Source organism: Polypterus senegalus, chromosome 5, assembly GCF_016835505.1.
Source record: "Polypterus senegalus isolate Bchr_013 chromosome 5, ASM1683550v1, whole genome shotgun sequence".
In the NCBI taxonomy this organism is placed as follows: Eukaryota; Metazoa; Chordata; class Cladistia; order Polypteriformes; family Polypteridae; genus Polypterus; species Polypterus senegalus.
The window spans coordinates 62,221,951-62,239,787 of NC_053158.1; the positions used below are offsets into that span (position 1 = coordinate 62,221,951).

Sequence of the window (17,837 nt, forward strand, 5' to 3'; positions counted from 1 at the left end):
TCCAGAATGTATTGTTGTGGTGTGATTACTACTGACTATTAACTGATTGTTGTAAGCTGACTTCAATCCATGCATATGTATAATGCATTCACTCATACAGAGCTCGCTTTACGTATATAGATACAAGAGGCACGACGTAAAATACAACATGCATGCACACCAAGCAGTAGTAAGCTAGTGTGTAGAACATATGTAGTATCTGATTGATAGAGATATGACATACTGTGTACTTACCAACCTAGTAATACACTCACATAAAAGAATAGATTTTTCTTTTTACTTTGTTTTGCCTCACAGGCCACATATGATGTGTATAGTTTCTAATTAATATGTACGTGCTGCTCATACTTTCCTACCCAGCGAAACTGTCGTGTAAAGGAACAGATAACATTCGTAAACCAACTTAATGTAACTCAGGATTGATATACTGTATATGTACTGTATGAAAAGTCCATGAAAAAGCAAAAGGTTTTCAACTCACACTGATTGCTAATGCAGGGTCACTTTTTATACAGTGTATCAGGAATTTCAACTTCAGGATCTATGCTTTCACTGAGCAAGACAGGCCTTTGGGTTTTGATACAGTCTTTCTTTCCTACTTGTATCCTGCAGGTATATGAAAATGCTTTTCCACAGACATTACACTTGTTTGCAGAATAATAAAAACAGAGGGCCATTACAAGCCTTATGCAAAGACTAACTTTCAGAATCATTTTGCATTGCTGCCTCATTTGTGTTCTTTTTTTAATATATTTCCCATAGAAAAGTTTGTGATGGAAAAGAGGATTTTAAAGTAGGAGTTTTGATGTGCCTATTTATGAAATCCATCTTTTGGTTATTTCCCAAAACCATAGTCAAATAGACGTGCAGACAGGCAGTAACTAAGCCCTTTCGGATCATTTCCACTGCAGTGTTTTTCTGAAGCAATACGATTCTCAAATCCCCAACCTGGGGTTCATTGTCATTTTGACATTTCTGTGTGCTTTAGAAGCGCATCAAAGAATGTGGGTCTTGTTTCACCATGTGAGTGATGATAGCGGAACTTGTAGGCTACTGCATGCAGTTTAATATCAAATATACTATTTGGATCCAACTGGTAAGTTGACAAGAATGCTTGGAATATCTGTGATTATCACAGCCTCAGAAAAAGGCATTTCTCATTTCCTTTAACTGCCTTCTGAATTTATTTCCCAAGATAGCCTCTTGAGATGAAGCATCTTTTTTTATGAGAGCATCCTGGAGAGTCCTTCAGTCCTCCTTAATGGACAAGTGGTTGTTTTGGAAAGAGGCATTTTGTGTCAAATTCACTCAGGCACCTCAGGAAAAAGTAGCTTTTATATAAAAGGCTGTATTTACATTAACGGAAAAAATATCCACATTTGCCACTATATATTACAGAGCAAAAGTAGGGTTTTTATCTAGAGTGAAAGAAAATGCATGTATATAGTTCATACTGTAGATTTTAGAAAATGTGAGATATTTCAGCTAGCTCTAAACAGGCTATTAGTATGCTGCACAAAACTGGTTTACATTTGTATCCATGCTGATGAGTCACCCTCATTATATTAACCACACTTTAAGAAAGTGAGTCGTTAAATACACAATAGCACCTAACCACAGGATCACTTTCTAATTCAGTGTGACTCAGGCATATAAGGACAGAGCTGCACATACAGCAGTGTACACTAATGCACATGCATATAAAATAACAGGCTCTGATTGGCTAATGTTAAAGCACCACTTGCACATATCCTCTCTGAGCAAGTGTGTAAATTCTTACCTATCTATGATATATGAGGAAAAATACATCATTGATGCAAGTCTTAAAACACCATTCCTTTTATGGTATCTTTTTTGGTGAACTTTTCCTAACAACTGTCATATAACATAACTGCAACAGTCCTTTTTTATATAAACAGTACACACAGCACCTCTTTTGCTGCTTTGAACTGGGAACCCTTCAGCAACATTGTAAAGAGGTCAAAAATCTTGTTACAGAAGTGATTAGAATTGTAAGGAGTACCTGACACTAGATGACAGGAAGGACTAATGGGATGAATAATCCTTTTCTAAAGTTTGTGTCATTGTTAACACCCTCCAAAGTGTGTCAGCAACTGATTCAGTCTCACATATGGTCCATGTTCTTCTAAGTGAAGTTATCTGTCTTATTCATTGCAGATATGATAAGAAAATGTGTAATATGCCTACCATAATACTCAATGTCACATTTGTTGTGTTTGTTGTTCTGAATGTACATTTCATGGGTTAAGTATGCACGTCACAAAATCAGTAAATTGGAGATAGAAATCATGTTCTTTATATTCATCTTATTTTAAAAGAAAAGACATGTAAACATATTTTTGTTATTTTTATACTCTTGTTCCAAATTTGTAATGGCTACCTACAGTCTTTTGTGAACATAAGGCACATTTCAATAAGAACAGCTTTTTAAACCCAACACAGTCCATTAACTCCTGTTCAACACATGTATGCAAAAATGACATATTTAACACTAGAATTACCAGAGCCTACAAAAAAACTCGTAGATCCATCCCACCTTAAAATGCTTCGCACCTCTCCATCAGTGTCTTTTGCCTTCTAAATGTGTGGATAAGCAGCAAACAGCAAGTATCACATCCCCCACCCCACACAGTTGTCTTAGGTCAAGTCTGTTTACCTGCGTGTCAGTTGCTTAGAGTTGTATAGAGTGAGAAGTAAAGCAAAATCACACCTTTTATAAATACTATATCGTTATTTGGAACACATGCATTTCATGTGTGTTCCGTGTCTACAACATTCTATGTAAACACATTGTTAAAACAGAAACGTTTTTCATGTTTTTTTTAAAAATTGTCAAAATGTAGACATGAAGTATATCATGAGTGAAGCCTGAATTCCAAATATCAAAGAAAGACTTTAACAAAAGGTACAAATAGAACAGAACTCGTGACTTTACGCTGTAGGAAGTAAGTAAATAAATAAAGGTAAATAACATTTGATCCTTACATACAAAGGACGGTGCATGGGCCCAAAACATTAACATTTACAGTATATGTTACTTATATAAAAGCCAGATCTACATTGGATCTCGCCTTTATGTAAGTAACATATAAATGTTAATGTTTTGGGCACATGCACCGTCCTTTGTATGTAAGAGCTAAATCTACTGTACAGTGTAAAGTCACGAGTGCAGAGCATCCCATGTACATATAGAAAGTACAGCGATGGCAAAAGTGCATTCTTGATCCGATGTAGGATCGTCGGCATGAGTTGATTGTACCTCTGTTATAGCACATCTATGTCAAAACAGCAGTGTCAAATGTGTGGGGGCAGAGTTGGGATTGTGAACGTGGCTGAGAGAGTAACAGAAAAAAAAACACACAGCTAACCTTCATAAGTATCATAAATCACACTCGCTGTTACAGACTGGAATCAAATGTATGTTTTTATTCTAAAATAGTAAGAATACAAGCAGCACAGTTCTCAAAATGGACTCGCCCAGGATCAAACCTGTGAAGCTTTGATTACGAGTCAGCAACTGATACCAAGCTGTCGTAGCAATCACATGTCAATATAGCAGGTAGTTTTTATACAGTTATATTTTTTAATAAAAGTGCATTTGTTCTGTTATATTTGTACCTTTTGTGAAAGTGTTTCTTTGATATTTGGAATTCAGGCTTCACACTTTATATACTTCATGTCTACATTTTGTCAATTATTACAAAAAACATGAAAAAGTTTTTGTTTTAACGATGTGTTTACATAGAATGTTGTAGACACGGAACACACATGAAATGCATGTGTTCCAAATAACAATATAGTATTTATAAAAGGTGTGATTTTGCTTGACTTCTCACTCTATACAGCTCTAAACAACTGACACGCAGGTAAACAGACTTGAGCTGAGACAACTGTGCGAGGGGGGGATGTGATAGTAGGCTGTTTGCTGCTTATCCACACATTTAGAAGACTGAAGACGCTGACGGAGAGGTGCGAAGCATTTTAAGGTGGGACAGATCTACGAGTTTTTTCATAGGCTTTGGTAATTCTAGCGTTAAATATAAAGGTCTTCAGGTTGCTGCTTTCAGCTTTACTATCAGGATATTTGTTCCATGCATAGTATTTTTAGTTGTCAGTGTCCAGTTTCGAAGGCCTGAGCTTGACTTCCAGCCTGGTTTCCAGTTGTGCAGAATTATCACCTTCTTCAAGTGTTTGTGTGAATTTTCTTTGTGTACTCCAGATTTTTCTCACATTCCCTGGATATGCATGTTAGGTTACTTGTCAGCTCTGAACTAGCTTAAAATAACTGGAGTAGTGGCTGTTTGTGTGAGCGTTCCTTGTGATAGAATGCAATCCCATCCAGGATCTTACCTTGCTCACTCTGCTCATATACACTAGGCTCTGAATCTCTAATCTCTTTTAACCTAGGAGGGAATATTTTTGTTTGTAAATCAGTTGTGATTGTGTACAGTGTTAGAGCGAGTCAAAAACCCCTCTTCAAAGTTCACACCATTTAACCAAATAAATTTAAAACAAAAGATGTTCTGATTTTTACAAACAGAATATCAAGGCACAACTGAGACTCAGATATTAACAAGTCCGAGAATCTAAGGCTGTCATCATTTCTGTTTGTGGTTGATGTTGTCCTATTAGTCCTATTAGAATGCATTGGAATGGTTCTCAGCTGAGTGTTATGTGCTCTGAATTTCAGATCATGAAAAACAGTGGCTTGTTCCCTTTGGCTGAGGAGTCAGCAAGGCTACCACTGGGTCTTGACTTAAGTGTCAGCAGAGGAGAGTGTGAAATTGACAGATTAAATAGTGAAGCAGCTGCAGTTTTGTGGGTATTGTTCCATACCAAGGTGGTGAAGTTTGATTTACCGATAAGAACTAGATTTTGGTGCTAAACACTGAGTAAGTTTGGAAAAAACAAGTAGAGGCATTTCAAATGAAGTTTCTGTGCAAGACTACTGGACTTAATCTCCACAGCAGATTAAGTAGCTCGAAAACACAGAATGACATACAAGGAGTACAACCACTGCTTCTCCAGATCAAAACAATCCATTTAAAGTGATTTGGACATGTAGTTTTAAGGTTTCTGGGAACCTACAACAGGATACATTAAGGGTTGTCTTAACATATGGGCAGAATGGGCACTGGCCATGGGCCCAGACGCATAGGAGCCCACGATGTTTCTGATGCCAATGTATGTTTCTATTTTGCTATCAAAACAGGGGTTCCAGTGCAGTACTTTGCCCCTGGGGCCTATGATGCTGGGTACATTTAGGGATTATATCTCTCAAATTGCCTGGAAGCTTCGGGGCATTCTGCTAATGAAGCTGGTAAAGTTTGCTGAGGATAGAATGGACTGAGTTTTCCAGTCTGACATGTTGACAGTATTGTGGTCACCAAAAAAAGTGTGTTGAAAGTGAAGTGTAATGTGTAACAATTTGTCAAACCTGTGTTTTTCAAGGCCTGTAACAGCACCGCACACCCACATGTGTCAGTATTTTTCAGTATTCTTTTTTTACAACTTTTTAGTTTCAGTCAGACTGAGATGGGATCACTGACAGAATTGAGCTTTCAGTTTTTAGAAATGTTTAGATGGTTTTTGATCATGGCGTTGACCAGGGCATTTACGGATATTTACCTTTTAGATGTTCAGCAATTCCCAGTACTCCTTTTTTGTTTAGGAAGTTGTCTGGTATGTTTTAGTACTGACTTTGTTTTTTTTTTCACCTTTCCGTTCAGCTCAGAATTGTGGAAACTCTGTTGTATACCTACATTATTTATTTATTTATTACATACAAGTCTGCAGTTTTTTCGTAGTTTCTAGTGGCATCTTCATGGTTTATATAATGTTCTCTTTGCTTGCTCATCTGTTGCGTAGATATGACCTGATCTAGGCAAAGTTTCGAGGTGCTAAACAGCTTTTGCTTCTTAATATTGGCCATCTTGAATGGAATATTTAAGGTCTTTGGATTTATTATCCTATCTTTGTTGGTTGAATAGCTTTCTCAACAAATCTCCTCAAACATGAAAAACTTACAGACACTGTCAAATCCAGGATCCAGCTTTTTGGGTTTAAATCCCATATTTGGCCATTGTCTGTGAGGATTTTGCATGTTTTCCTCATATGTCGAATGATACTGAAGGTGATGATAATTGATGTCTCAATTAATCCCATGTGGGTTTGTATATGAACTTGGTGATGGTCTTTCACCCTGTCCTGGGCTCTTTTGGATTTGTATCCATTGTTGCTGGATAGGCATTACCCCACACAATCCTGAATTAGATTATGTGGATTTTAGAATGTCATACATTATGTTTTATATAATAATGTCATCGTTATTTGACCCAAGGTCTTCTGTGGAGTCAGCAAGTGAAGGTTTAAGTACAGTTGAAATAATTTTGACAAATAGGCAATATCATAAATGCACAACTAAGTAGCTACCAAAAGTCTGAAGCAGAACCTCTTATCTAAATAGATTGAAAGCATTCTTAGAATAAAAAATAAGATATTGTTTCAATTTTTCTATACAGAACATTAAAGTTCTCTGTCTGTCTCCACACTCACAAATTATGTTGTACATTTTAGCTGTTCCCAAAATTTAGGCTGGTGAGGAGACATATTGAAGTGAACTTTTTGGTGTTCATGTTTGTGTCCAGCACAGGCTTTTCTGGATCTATATTTGTATAACAAGCCCTGCGCAGCAAAATGTAACTGATATTCTATGATTCACTTCTTCATTTACTTCTTTGGATTGTGTTTTCAGAAATTTCTGAAATAAATAACAGTGTTTGCTGTAACATATTTAAGTTTAGCATCTTCATTTAATTATTTTCTTTCACTGCAATCAGGTTTGCAGTCATTGGTAAATGGATGTTAAGGTATCTGTCACTCAGTATATGCCCATCTCTCCAATTTCTGAATTTACATTTTTCAGTTGAGAGTTATTCTTCAAGAATTTTAAAAGTGGATAACATCTTAATGTTATTTCACTTTTATCAGTTCTTTAAAAGGATCATCTAAATTCACTTTGGGGAAGACATACGTGTATCCAGTTCTTAGTGTTATCTGCAAAAGTCAAATTTGGAGTAGCCCATTTATTTGCAAATAAGAATTGCTCAGATTAAACACAAGTAAACTGTCTGAGGTCATTATTGCCATCAGTGTTGTCCTCTCTCCCTCTGTCTGAGTATCCAGTAGTCCTTGTGTGAACGTTCCTTTACCTCTCATTCAGTAGTATGAGAATTCTTTTAAAGTTGCACTGGTTGGCGGAGGGTTTTACTTTCAACAGAGACCAAACAGATTTGTGTCTCTTAAGGTTTTAGACTCCGCTCCACTTCAAGTCCTTCATATTTGGTCCCTGTAGTGATCACACTTATTACACCAGGAACACAGCTCTTTTCCTAAACAGATGATTGAGATGTGATTTGATCGGATTGCTAAGCCATTTCTTTTTTCCCAGTGCACTAACAATAGGCTATCTAGGCCTTCATTTTAACTGAATTATTAGTGACTAACTTTCAAAACGGAAGCTTTACTCAGCATTCAGGTTCACAATGAAATAATTTCTGTTATAATCATGGCAAGCAGGAAAGAACGGTTCCTGCAATGGAGTACAATAAATATTCAGGTTGTGACACTTGGATATGTTGATTTCTTTTTTCATCTGATAACATTCAAGTTCGCATGTGAGCAAGTAATGATTTTAAGGCTCACTTTATCACTAGATACTAGTGTTTAACAGACTGTCTGACTCATAGCATTAGCTACTTTTCATAGCAGGCGTACAAGCAAAGCAATGTGATGTCAGGAAATGTAAGGCTATTATTAAGTGCACAGTAAGTGGCACAAAATGGGGACTACAACCTTTTTACATAACCTAATGCAAGCTTGATTCCAGTGCTGCTATCCGTTTCTATTACTGTCATCAATATTCCAACTAACACCCCTGTCGCATACAGTATTAATAAAGCCAGCTCTCTGGCTTATTGTTTCCAATCCTCTGCACTTCAGTGGCGTGAGTTTAAGTCCCTGCAGAGAAGAATATTGAGAATAAGAAGTCCTGGATCTTAATTGTGTTGGGATTGGTTTATCAGAGAAAAGGGAGGGTGTTTGCAACTGGGATTTGAAAGCCTGGAATGGGAGGAGATCTGAACCTGAATGCTTTTTTTGGCATTAAACTGAAGCATCTTTTCAGATAGTTATAGACTAGCTGGGCTCATGGGTGTGGGCTGCCTACAGCTTAACAATCTTTAGGTATTATGGTAGAAATGTTCCTGGCCTTTTTAGAATTGCAGATTATTGATTTATATGGTAAGTATGAGGAAATTGGGAAATTAAGTCTCACACTCACTCATCTTTCATTTTACTCCACTGTAGCAGGCTTTATAATGAGCAAAGAATCTACAGTTTTATATTCTCAACTTAAAAAAATACACACATGCTGTCCTGAAATTTGATTTGTGAATAGACAGCTTGAACCTTAATGCTTGAAGCACTACAAGATATACAGCTAACATCTTCATCGAGAGTAACACTGTTTTAGTGCAGGGATAGAAAAAAAATGAAGTCCCTGACTGCACAAATTTATTTGCACTGATGTTTGTTTAAAGATCAATATTAAATAAATTGGTCTGGAAGCTATAGCCATAAAACACCTGTCAGACTAATGTAATCCCGCAATGCTATTTTGTCTGCTGCATGAAACCTGGTTAGCTGTGTATTTCTAATATTGCACGGAAGTCTGGAAGAAGCATAATGGATTTTCTGTTCCTGGACTGAACGGCCAATATGAAGTACAAAAGCCTCCTGAAAAAGTTAACTAAATTTAATTTAAGTGTTAACTGCACCAAAGCTCAATATTATGCAGCAGGTCCAATACCATTTCCAATTTTATTTCAGTTGTGTCTGTAAGATTACCTTCCGTATCACTTACCTTATGTATTTAGTGCACTGTATTAGAACATCAATATTTTAGTAACACAGTCACGAGCTGAGAATGCAGTGTACTGTTGTCAGTCTGCCGGAAGATTACTTGAACAGGCAATTATGCTTTCATTGTGTCCATGAGCAGTGTCACTTTTTTAATGTATTGTTATTGGTTTTCCTATAATGCTGAAGTTATACACAAATAAATAATAATTACGATTATTTTTAATAGATTCTGTAAAACTTGTGCATAGCCAAAACACATAAAAAGGGTAAGCTGTGTGTCAAGGCACTACAAAGTTCCTTCAAGCTCTGTCGGACCTAAAATAAACAATGACTTCCTGTTTGACGGGTTCTTTATTGCTTAGAAACGGAGGTAGGCGGAGTCTGAGGCAGAACTGGGTTTGTAATTAGAATTTTTCATTTTGGCTTTTCTATTTGAATAAAAAAGAAAAATCTTAATTGGCTACACATTTGCTAAATCATTCCCCAATGTGCCTTTAAAATCAGCCTACATCCAGTAAAAGTCACACCAAGCTTACACAGGTGACAGTTCATAAACTAACTAACTCAATATGTAATGGCAGTTGTTCATCCATTATTTTTATGAATGCTGTTTTTTCTTTACAGGGTCATGGGTAGCTAGAACCATTCCCAAAAGCACTGAGCACAACACAAAAGCCAAAATAAATGGGAAATTGAATCATAGGGCTTATACCCACATTCATTTTCATTCATGCCTAGTCAATTTTAAGTCAGGAACTAACCTGCCATATTTGTCATTAGAATGTCATTGAAGTGTGCCACTTTGTTCTGGGGGTGCTTACACCCTAATCTTACAGTCGTCATGACAGAGGTCCCATCCCTGACACAATACCCCAGCTTCCCTACAGAGAGACGGACGATGGTGAGCAGGTGCCTCTTTACTGAGAATGGTAAGCACTACCAGTTACCATCAGCTGAGAAAAGGCCATGACAAGTGGCTTAGCATTCCTGGTTTTAATGGGTTTTGAAATTGTTGTTCATGCCCTTGGAGAAATTTTCCAAAGTGCAACAATTGAAGGTGCATCGCACTTTTTCACACATCTCTGTGTGAACATTATTTCCTTGTTGTAACTCGGCCTACTTTATAAAACATAATCGATCAATCTATCACATTTTCTCCACTCTAGTAAACTAATGCATAAAGCTTACTGTTAATGGTATAGTCTTTGAGTGTTGCCACAGCTTTTTTGTCATTTCCAGACAATGCCTATCAACTGAAGTTCCATCAAATAAAAAGTTTAAAGTCCACAGCTACGCACACAACACACACACAAAAAAAAGTGGCAACATTGTTTACATAGCACTTCACGAGATACTGACTGGCATCTAGGCAACAATGATAATGACACATGCCTTCTTTAACATTTCTGTCTTTTTCTTTTTCATTTTTATAAATTTTCATGATTATGTTTTCTCAGACCCAATAAGTATTCTGTCTAGGCAGTTCCTGGTATGTTCGAATGAAATATTTAAAATAATGAAGGGAATTAGTACCGAGAATACCACATACTTACATTAAAATAACTTCTTCCACAAGACTACTGGTACACAGGCAAATTTCACACAAATGTACACACAAATGGAGTAAATTATAAAACTGTGTAGTGGAGAGTTAGACTTGGAGATGTGCAAAAGTCGACATGCCATTAGTTTGATGTAGTTGTGTAAATAGGGCTGAATGGCCTGCTTTTGACAAAAGTGTTCTAATGCTTTAAAAATACATTAAACTAGTTAACATGCCTTGTACTGAAAATGTACGTACAGTATATAATAATAATAATTCAAGGAAGTGCTACAAAATACTGTAAATGTCCTTGTAAAATAAAAGCATCCAGTTATTTTTACTGCGTGTTACTCTATATGGTGAGTTACAGTATTTGTTAATTATCAGGTTAATCAGTTTAGTATTGTATGCCTCTTTTCCTGTTAAAGTTTTTGCTGTCAACTTTAACAGATTTTGCCAGGGTTCGCTTTACCATTTAGTCAGCTGTATCTTACAGGGCTTTTATGGAAAGTATCAAAGACAGTTGAAGGACAAATAGATCTGAGATAACAGGTGATATTGACTAATGATGTCAGGGGAATAAAAACAAAAACTACACAACATAATTCAAACTTCTCCAATTTCACCACAGAAGTTTGATTTATTAACTGGTCCAAAATTTTATTATAAGGTTGGATTATCCCAAAAAATGAGGAACCCTTTATTTTCGAAACTTCTCACTCCAGGGGGAGACATAACAAAAAATGTTGAGTGGGATTGTTAGAAATTTAAAATTCTGACTGTATAATCTTTATACTCTTCAAAGTGTACTTAATGCTAGTTTAAACAAAATTTCCCTTGAGCTCACCTTAGGTCCGCTGTATATATGTTTAAAAAGTTTGCCCCCCGTGGGGATTTTAGAAATAGCACAAGATACATAAGAAAAAAATAGCATTAAACATGCCCAGAGGCAACTCCTAAGGAGACTTTTTTGTTAATATCAAAATGTGTAGCACGTCTCGTTATGAACAACAAGTCACTCCTGCTGATTCTCAAAAATGAAGCAAACTGATTATCTGAAAAAAAAGCAAAAATAATTGGTTGTGTTTCACCGAAGAAATCACAATTACAGAAACTGAATTTGGTCATACAAATGCAGAAATAAATAATAATCTTAGTTTTCCAAAATCTGTACTTAGAAAAAAAAGCACAGTCAAAAACAGAAATGTCAGCTTGTGTTGTAGACATATCCAGTGGTTGTTTCATCAGTTCAAAACTCACCTCTTTCAGAAATGCTTTCCATAAAAGAGACATGACTGGATTGTTCTTTATGCTACCACACTTCCTCGCGAGCAAATTTGTAATCTTGAAGGTGGGAGCCTGTTGTTCACTATGTGTGAATTTCTTTGAAAATTACACAAATAAATAAATTATCACTTTTATTTCCATCATATTAAATCATGTTGAAAGAGGACCAACTTGAAAACAGGATGTGTTGCACTTCAAGATTCAGTATCTATATATACATGGCCTAGAAAAAATGATGCTCATGTCAGTAAATTAAGGTGTCAATCGGAGAGCTTAAGCTCACTAGACTGCATGTGTATCTTATTGAAATTTCAGGATGGGTCAACATATAGTGGGGGTAAACATAAGGTGCAGTTTGTGTTTTTCACAACATAAAAATAAAAACTGATTACAAAAGATTATGGAAGGTGGGACATTCAACAGTGAGCAGACCACTTGAACTGGTTTTGAATTATTTTTATGTATAGCCTGTTTTGTTTTAAAATTATTATATGTATGTTTTTGATCATTATCTTGAAGAAAGTAAAGAATCAATAGTTTCATCAAATGACGGTGATGTATCTTCTCATGCTCTTGATAAAGTAAGCTTTGTTTACTCTTGACGCAAGTGTCAACAGGATACTGTATTGTTTCATAAACCTTGAGGTTCATAAAGATGCCATTTGGAAAATGTATCATAAATTCTGATGTTCTTAGTAGTAAGGAACTGTTCTTACTTTATTACAGATCACAGTTTAGCACAGTGTCCTCCTTGTTGTAAAGTCATGAACTTTAACCTTAGTGAAATCCAGACCATTCCTTAAATGTTCTGTCAGAGCTCTTTATGACTTTATGGAAAATCCAATCGTTCTTGATAGAAATTTGGCAGCTTTGTCAATTCAAGGGAGACTGCTTAATGTTCCAAATTTACTTGAATAAGGCAAAATGTCTCTCTCCATATTAACAGACATTAATAACAATTTTCTTTCCCCTAAAATTTAGTAGGAAAAACACTAAGAAGTTAGAAAGGGGTTGGAGGGAAACCAATCCCAAATGTAATGCAGTGTTGGATATAAAGTGACTAGCACATTGTCAGATATTTCACTGACTGTTCCTTTTTTTTGCGGGGAGCATCTTTTGAAAAATAGCTGATGCAAGATGATTTCTTTATTGCCATCACCAAAAAATGCTTTTGGTTGAGTGCATAGCCACTGATGCACCACTGCTCTCTCATCAGGGTTCTTTCTTCATTCCTTGTGGTTGTGGCTATAGCTGAACGTCCAGAGCTCTCTGCATCACACTAGTAAGGCCATTTTCGAACATTTCAATCCACTCATAGACGACTCTACGAGAGAGAACTTTAACCCCATACTGAGCACACATGCAGAGATAAATTTGTGCTCCCGGCAAATCTTCTGCCCACAAAAAGCGTATGACAGAATGCTGTTCCTCTTTGGAGCAATTTATAAGTTTTGCAGCTATCTTCACCACAGGGTGACAACTCTTATACTAAACTGCAAGTGCAGCCAGCTTGCCGAACAGAACTAGTCACATGACACTATCAAACACAACCAATTACTACTCCTTCCCGCCTTTACCATTTCCAACAAAAAGTGTGGAAATTTTTTGAATGACCCTTGTATATATACTGCATAAACTCTTTCAGTACACGACTTTCTAACCAGTTAAAAATGTTTGCTGAACATATCTAGAACTACTCATGCAGAATCACCATCCAATACAAGCAAACATATTATGTAAATAATAACAATTTGAAAGTAAAAATATGAAGATGTAAACAGAATAAATCTACTATTATGGTACAGTTCTTAACAATACTAGTTCACAGATCCATGGATCATGGTTCAGTGGTAATTATCATCTATATATTTTGTATTCCTACCTCAGTGAACCTTCTGCCTTCTAGCCAGTTACCTATCATATGCTGTGCAGAAAGTCATTGTCACTTCACAATTAGTTCTGTTGTGTGGCAGGCTGTCTAGTGGTTGCTACTTCTCACAAGTGCTGTACCTCTAGAAATGATATGATGGTAGGACTGTTTAACCAACCCATATTATTAATCTATGAATTAAAATGGTTAACACAAACTGGCTGTGTAACTGAGTTGAATTTAACAGGGGACAATAGCTTTTTCCTTTTTTACACCTGAACCTGAACATGGGTTTACCTTCCACATTGAACAAATGAATAACACTCAATTTTTTTCTCATACCCTTCTCTATGTTCTAGTAAACCCTACAGAAATATTTGACCAAACTCACATTTAAAAATGTTCAATGATTTAAAAAATCATGAAAGGGAAAAGTAACCTTTCACAATACTGTTAATAAATATTCTACAAAGAGTGTGTCGTTGTAGATCATCACCTAGTACCTCTGACATTTCACAGTGCCAAGCAGTCATCTTTGATTCCATGCTGGGATGCTCTGTCTATACACTTTGCATGTTTTCCATATGCACTTGAGAATTTCCTCATGGGAATATGAGTTTGAGTTGTTTTTTTTTTTTTGCCTAGAGTCTGTTAAGATGACTTTGACTGCTCACAACTCCAGCCAAGATAAATGGGTTAGATGGATGGATCTTTTGTAGACAACATCTATGAAATACTTGTGTGGGTGAATTTAATGTTAACATTTGGCTTCATAATGTAACATGGTAAATGAATGGACTCAGCAATGAAAAAATAAGCCTATGAGGTAAACAGATTATATTTCCTTTGGAAGTAAGATTTTTATGGAAAATGAAAGGCACCTATTTTTTTAATTAGATAACGTCTCAAATTAGACTGAATTTCATTTGGAGAAAGACACCTATGTGAAATATTTTATTGAAACTATCTAAGGTTTACAAAATATTCCTTTTAGTAAATATCAATAAACCAATTCATATATAACTTATGACAGGGAGGTTATCATCTTTAAAGAACCTATAAGCACTCTGGACAATGCCATATCCAATTTGTAGACTACAAATTGCGTATCATATATATTTGCGTATAAGTCGGGTCTTGAAACCCAAAAAATTGATCATAAAATCAGACCCCAAGTTATACGCCTGTTCAAAAATACAACACATTTTTTTTTTTTTGCATCTCCTTGCTTCTTCCAATTTCGCACCAGTTTCTCAGATACATCAAATTTTGTGCAGTAGCGCAGTTACCAATTTCTTTCACCTCTTCAATGACTTTTAATAGAAAACAAGCTTTATATTTTCTTCTGATCGAATGTTACATCGTAGATAAGGGTTACTCTTACGATAAAGGTGTATGAGGGGTTTAGATACAAAAAACACAAAACACTGCAAATGTCGCTTTGGAATAGTTCGGGTATTATTAATGTGTGGCCACGTAGGCACAATACATAGAAAAAAAGGCAGCGTACTCCGTGGTTACTCTGTCAGGTGGGCATTAGCATATCATAATCTCTTGGATCAATAGCGTGAGTTTTCTGCATTCGATTTATACGACCGCTATTATAAAATACCGGAAATTATATGGTAAAATCCAGCCCTGACTTATCCGCGAAAGAACTTAAACGGGAGTATATATTTCCATATAGTTCCATACATTACATAGATGGAGTGCATGACTTTTGAATCAGAAATATGTTTTCTTCTTGAGCAATGTTGTAAAAAGAGATTTAAAGATGGTCTTGACAAACTTTCATGTACTATAGTTTTTGGTGGGTTTGTGTTGGAAATTACTGTTGCAGTTGTATTTTAAATTGTAAAAATGTGGCATTTGATGGAAAGAGGTGCACAAGGTGACCAGTTAGTTAGCAGTTTGGTGTCTCTTCTATAGCGAGCAGAACATTGGTGCAGTGATTAGTGCTGCTTCTTCACACCTCCAGAGGTCTGAGATCAACTCTCAGCCAGTGCAGCATATACATGATCTCTGTTGGTCTATATTAGTGTTCCCAAGGTAGCCCTATGTTTTCCGTCATGTTCCAAAAACATCAATCCAAGTTTTTTTGGTCAGTCTTACTAGGCTCAGTGTGATTTGAGTGTACTTTAAGTTGCACCCAATGCTATTAGATTCCAAGTACACACAACCCTAAACTGGAATAAGCAATTTAATAAAACGGATGGATGTTTCTGGGCGTAGTATAGGCAGTAGCCTTTTACAGAAGTTCTGTGTTCTCTCTTTGTTTTTATTTGTATTTTTATTTCTGAATTTCTTGAATTAAATTTTTGCTTTAAACAAATACCATCTACTATCTATCTATGTTGTATTGTCTAAAGTTGAATACTTTGGCTTGAATTTTAATCTGCATTAATTGTTCTTGCTTTCATAGGCTACGCTGATTACTGCCTAGCATTACACTTACAATAGTCCATAATGGAACTCATAAAAGCATTTGGCATGGCCAAACTGCAGTCTTAATTAGGTTAGACCAACAGATATCACCATCTAATCATGTCCAAAACATAGTAATAACTCAAACAACATACCTCCCAGTCCCCTGTGAAATGACTGATATCTTATACATGTAACATTTTCTATAAAAACCAAAATCATGGATTTATTTACATCACAGAAAGCTAAATTTGGTTAAATACAAAAAGTGGCATGTAGTTGACTGGTGCACTGATTTAACCGTCTTTAGGCTTTGTGCTACTTGAACACTTTAGTGTCCTCTGGTGGTTAGGAGTACATTTACAGAATTAGGAAAAGAGAGACCCTGAAACACACGAGTGAATTTCCTGAAAGCATCATAGTGCTAAGGACAAGTCTATCTTAAACTTTGTCCTAAGGTTGATTTATGTGTGTTTTCCATAGTCCATTGTAACTAAAGAAGCATGTTAAATCATTGGTAATGTGCTCTCTAAGTGCTCCACAAACTGGCCACATCTTACGCCAGGTTTAGAGACAAGCATAGTTCACCAGTGCACATTAAATTCACATAACAGTTCTAATGAAATATAAAACACTAAAATTTATACTTGGCTAGACGATACTGTTTACATGCATGCCTATTAGTCAAAGAACAATAATGAACCTGCAGCATGGTGAAATGCAATATGGGTATGAGGGAAATGTACTTTCACAGTCTTTATGTTGTAGGATGGCATAAGATTTTTTTGTTTAAACACCAATTTAACAAAGATTTACTAAGAGTCCAGAATGAGTACATGTATTTTCCTCAATATTACATGCAACCAATGGGTTTCCTTTTACTGAAAAAAAAGTCCATTCATTCACTTTCTTAACCCAGATTACAACATAAACATTCTAAAATATCCCTCATCAATAATATTTAATGTGTATATTTGAAAATGTACTTAGGAAAAACTGGAAGTAACCTGTAAAAGTTATCCTGTCAAAAAAGACATTTTCTTTCTAAATACAAACAAGAAAACACTTCAGTCTATTTAGGTAAAATTAGATTTTTTCTATTTGTATGATACAATAATAGAAAAAAGAAATCTACTGTTATTTTTTCTAATTTATTTTAGAATGAACATTTGTACTGACAGTAATGCATACTGTATCAGTGCAGATATCCACTAAAACCAGAAAACAATCTCTTTATATTTTTGTGTTATGTTCAGTTTTATTTTTTTTTTATTTGTTACTCCCATGATGGAAGCATTACTTCTCATTTATCTACCTACCTCTGTTCTGTTCTCAAATCTGAAAAGTCAGGCTGAGGACATGAACTTAAGACCACCGTGGTTATTGAGCTCAGGAGACTCAGATGGAGAGTTAAAGAAATTGAGCTGAATACAAATGGCAAAGTAGTTGACCTAAAAAATGCATTACTAAAATTATAATTATAAAGTATACACTTCATTTACATGTTATGTAGATTTTAAGTCAAAACAACATCTTAGAAATCCTGAGTCTTCTTTTAAATAATAGGGTGTGTTTAAGCTGCCAGAATTTCCTAAAGTACACGCCAAGTTATTCTCTCCTGGTGTTTTCCTTCTGATAATTGTCTTTTTTTTCATATATCTTAACCACTCAGTGGTTGGTACGCTCAGTTTGAATTTTCAGAACAGGAGCTGTATTTTTTAATTTGTCAAAGTATTTTGATGTTTTTAGCAACTATCTGTCATAATCATG

The 17,837-nt window shown here is 35.7% G+C and overlaps 1 protein-coding gene across 8 annotated transcripts in view; it reads left to right on the forward strand.

The window, feature by feature from the left end:
• The window catches only part of LOC120530306 (zinc finger protein 521), a 504,246-nt gene that overhangs the window by 341,406 nt on the left and 145,003 nt on the right, over positions 1-17,837 (forward strand). The gene's annotated exons all lie outside the window — the stretch shown is intronic.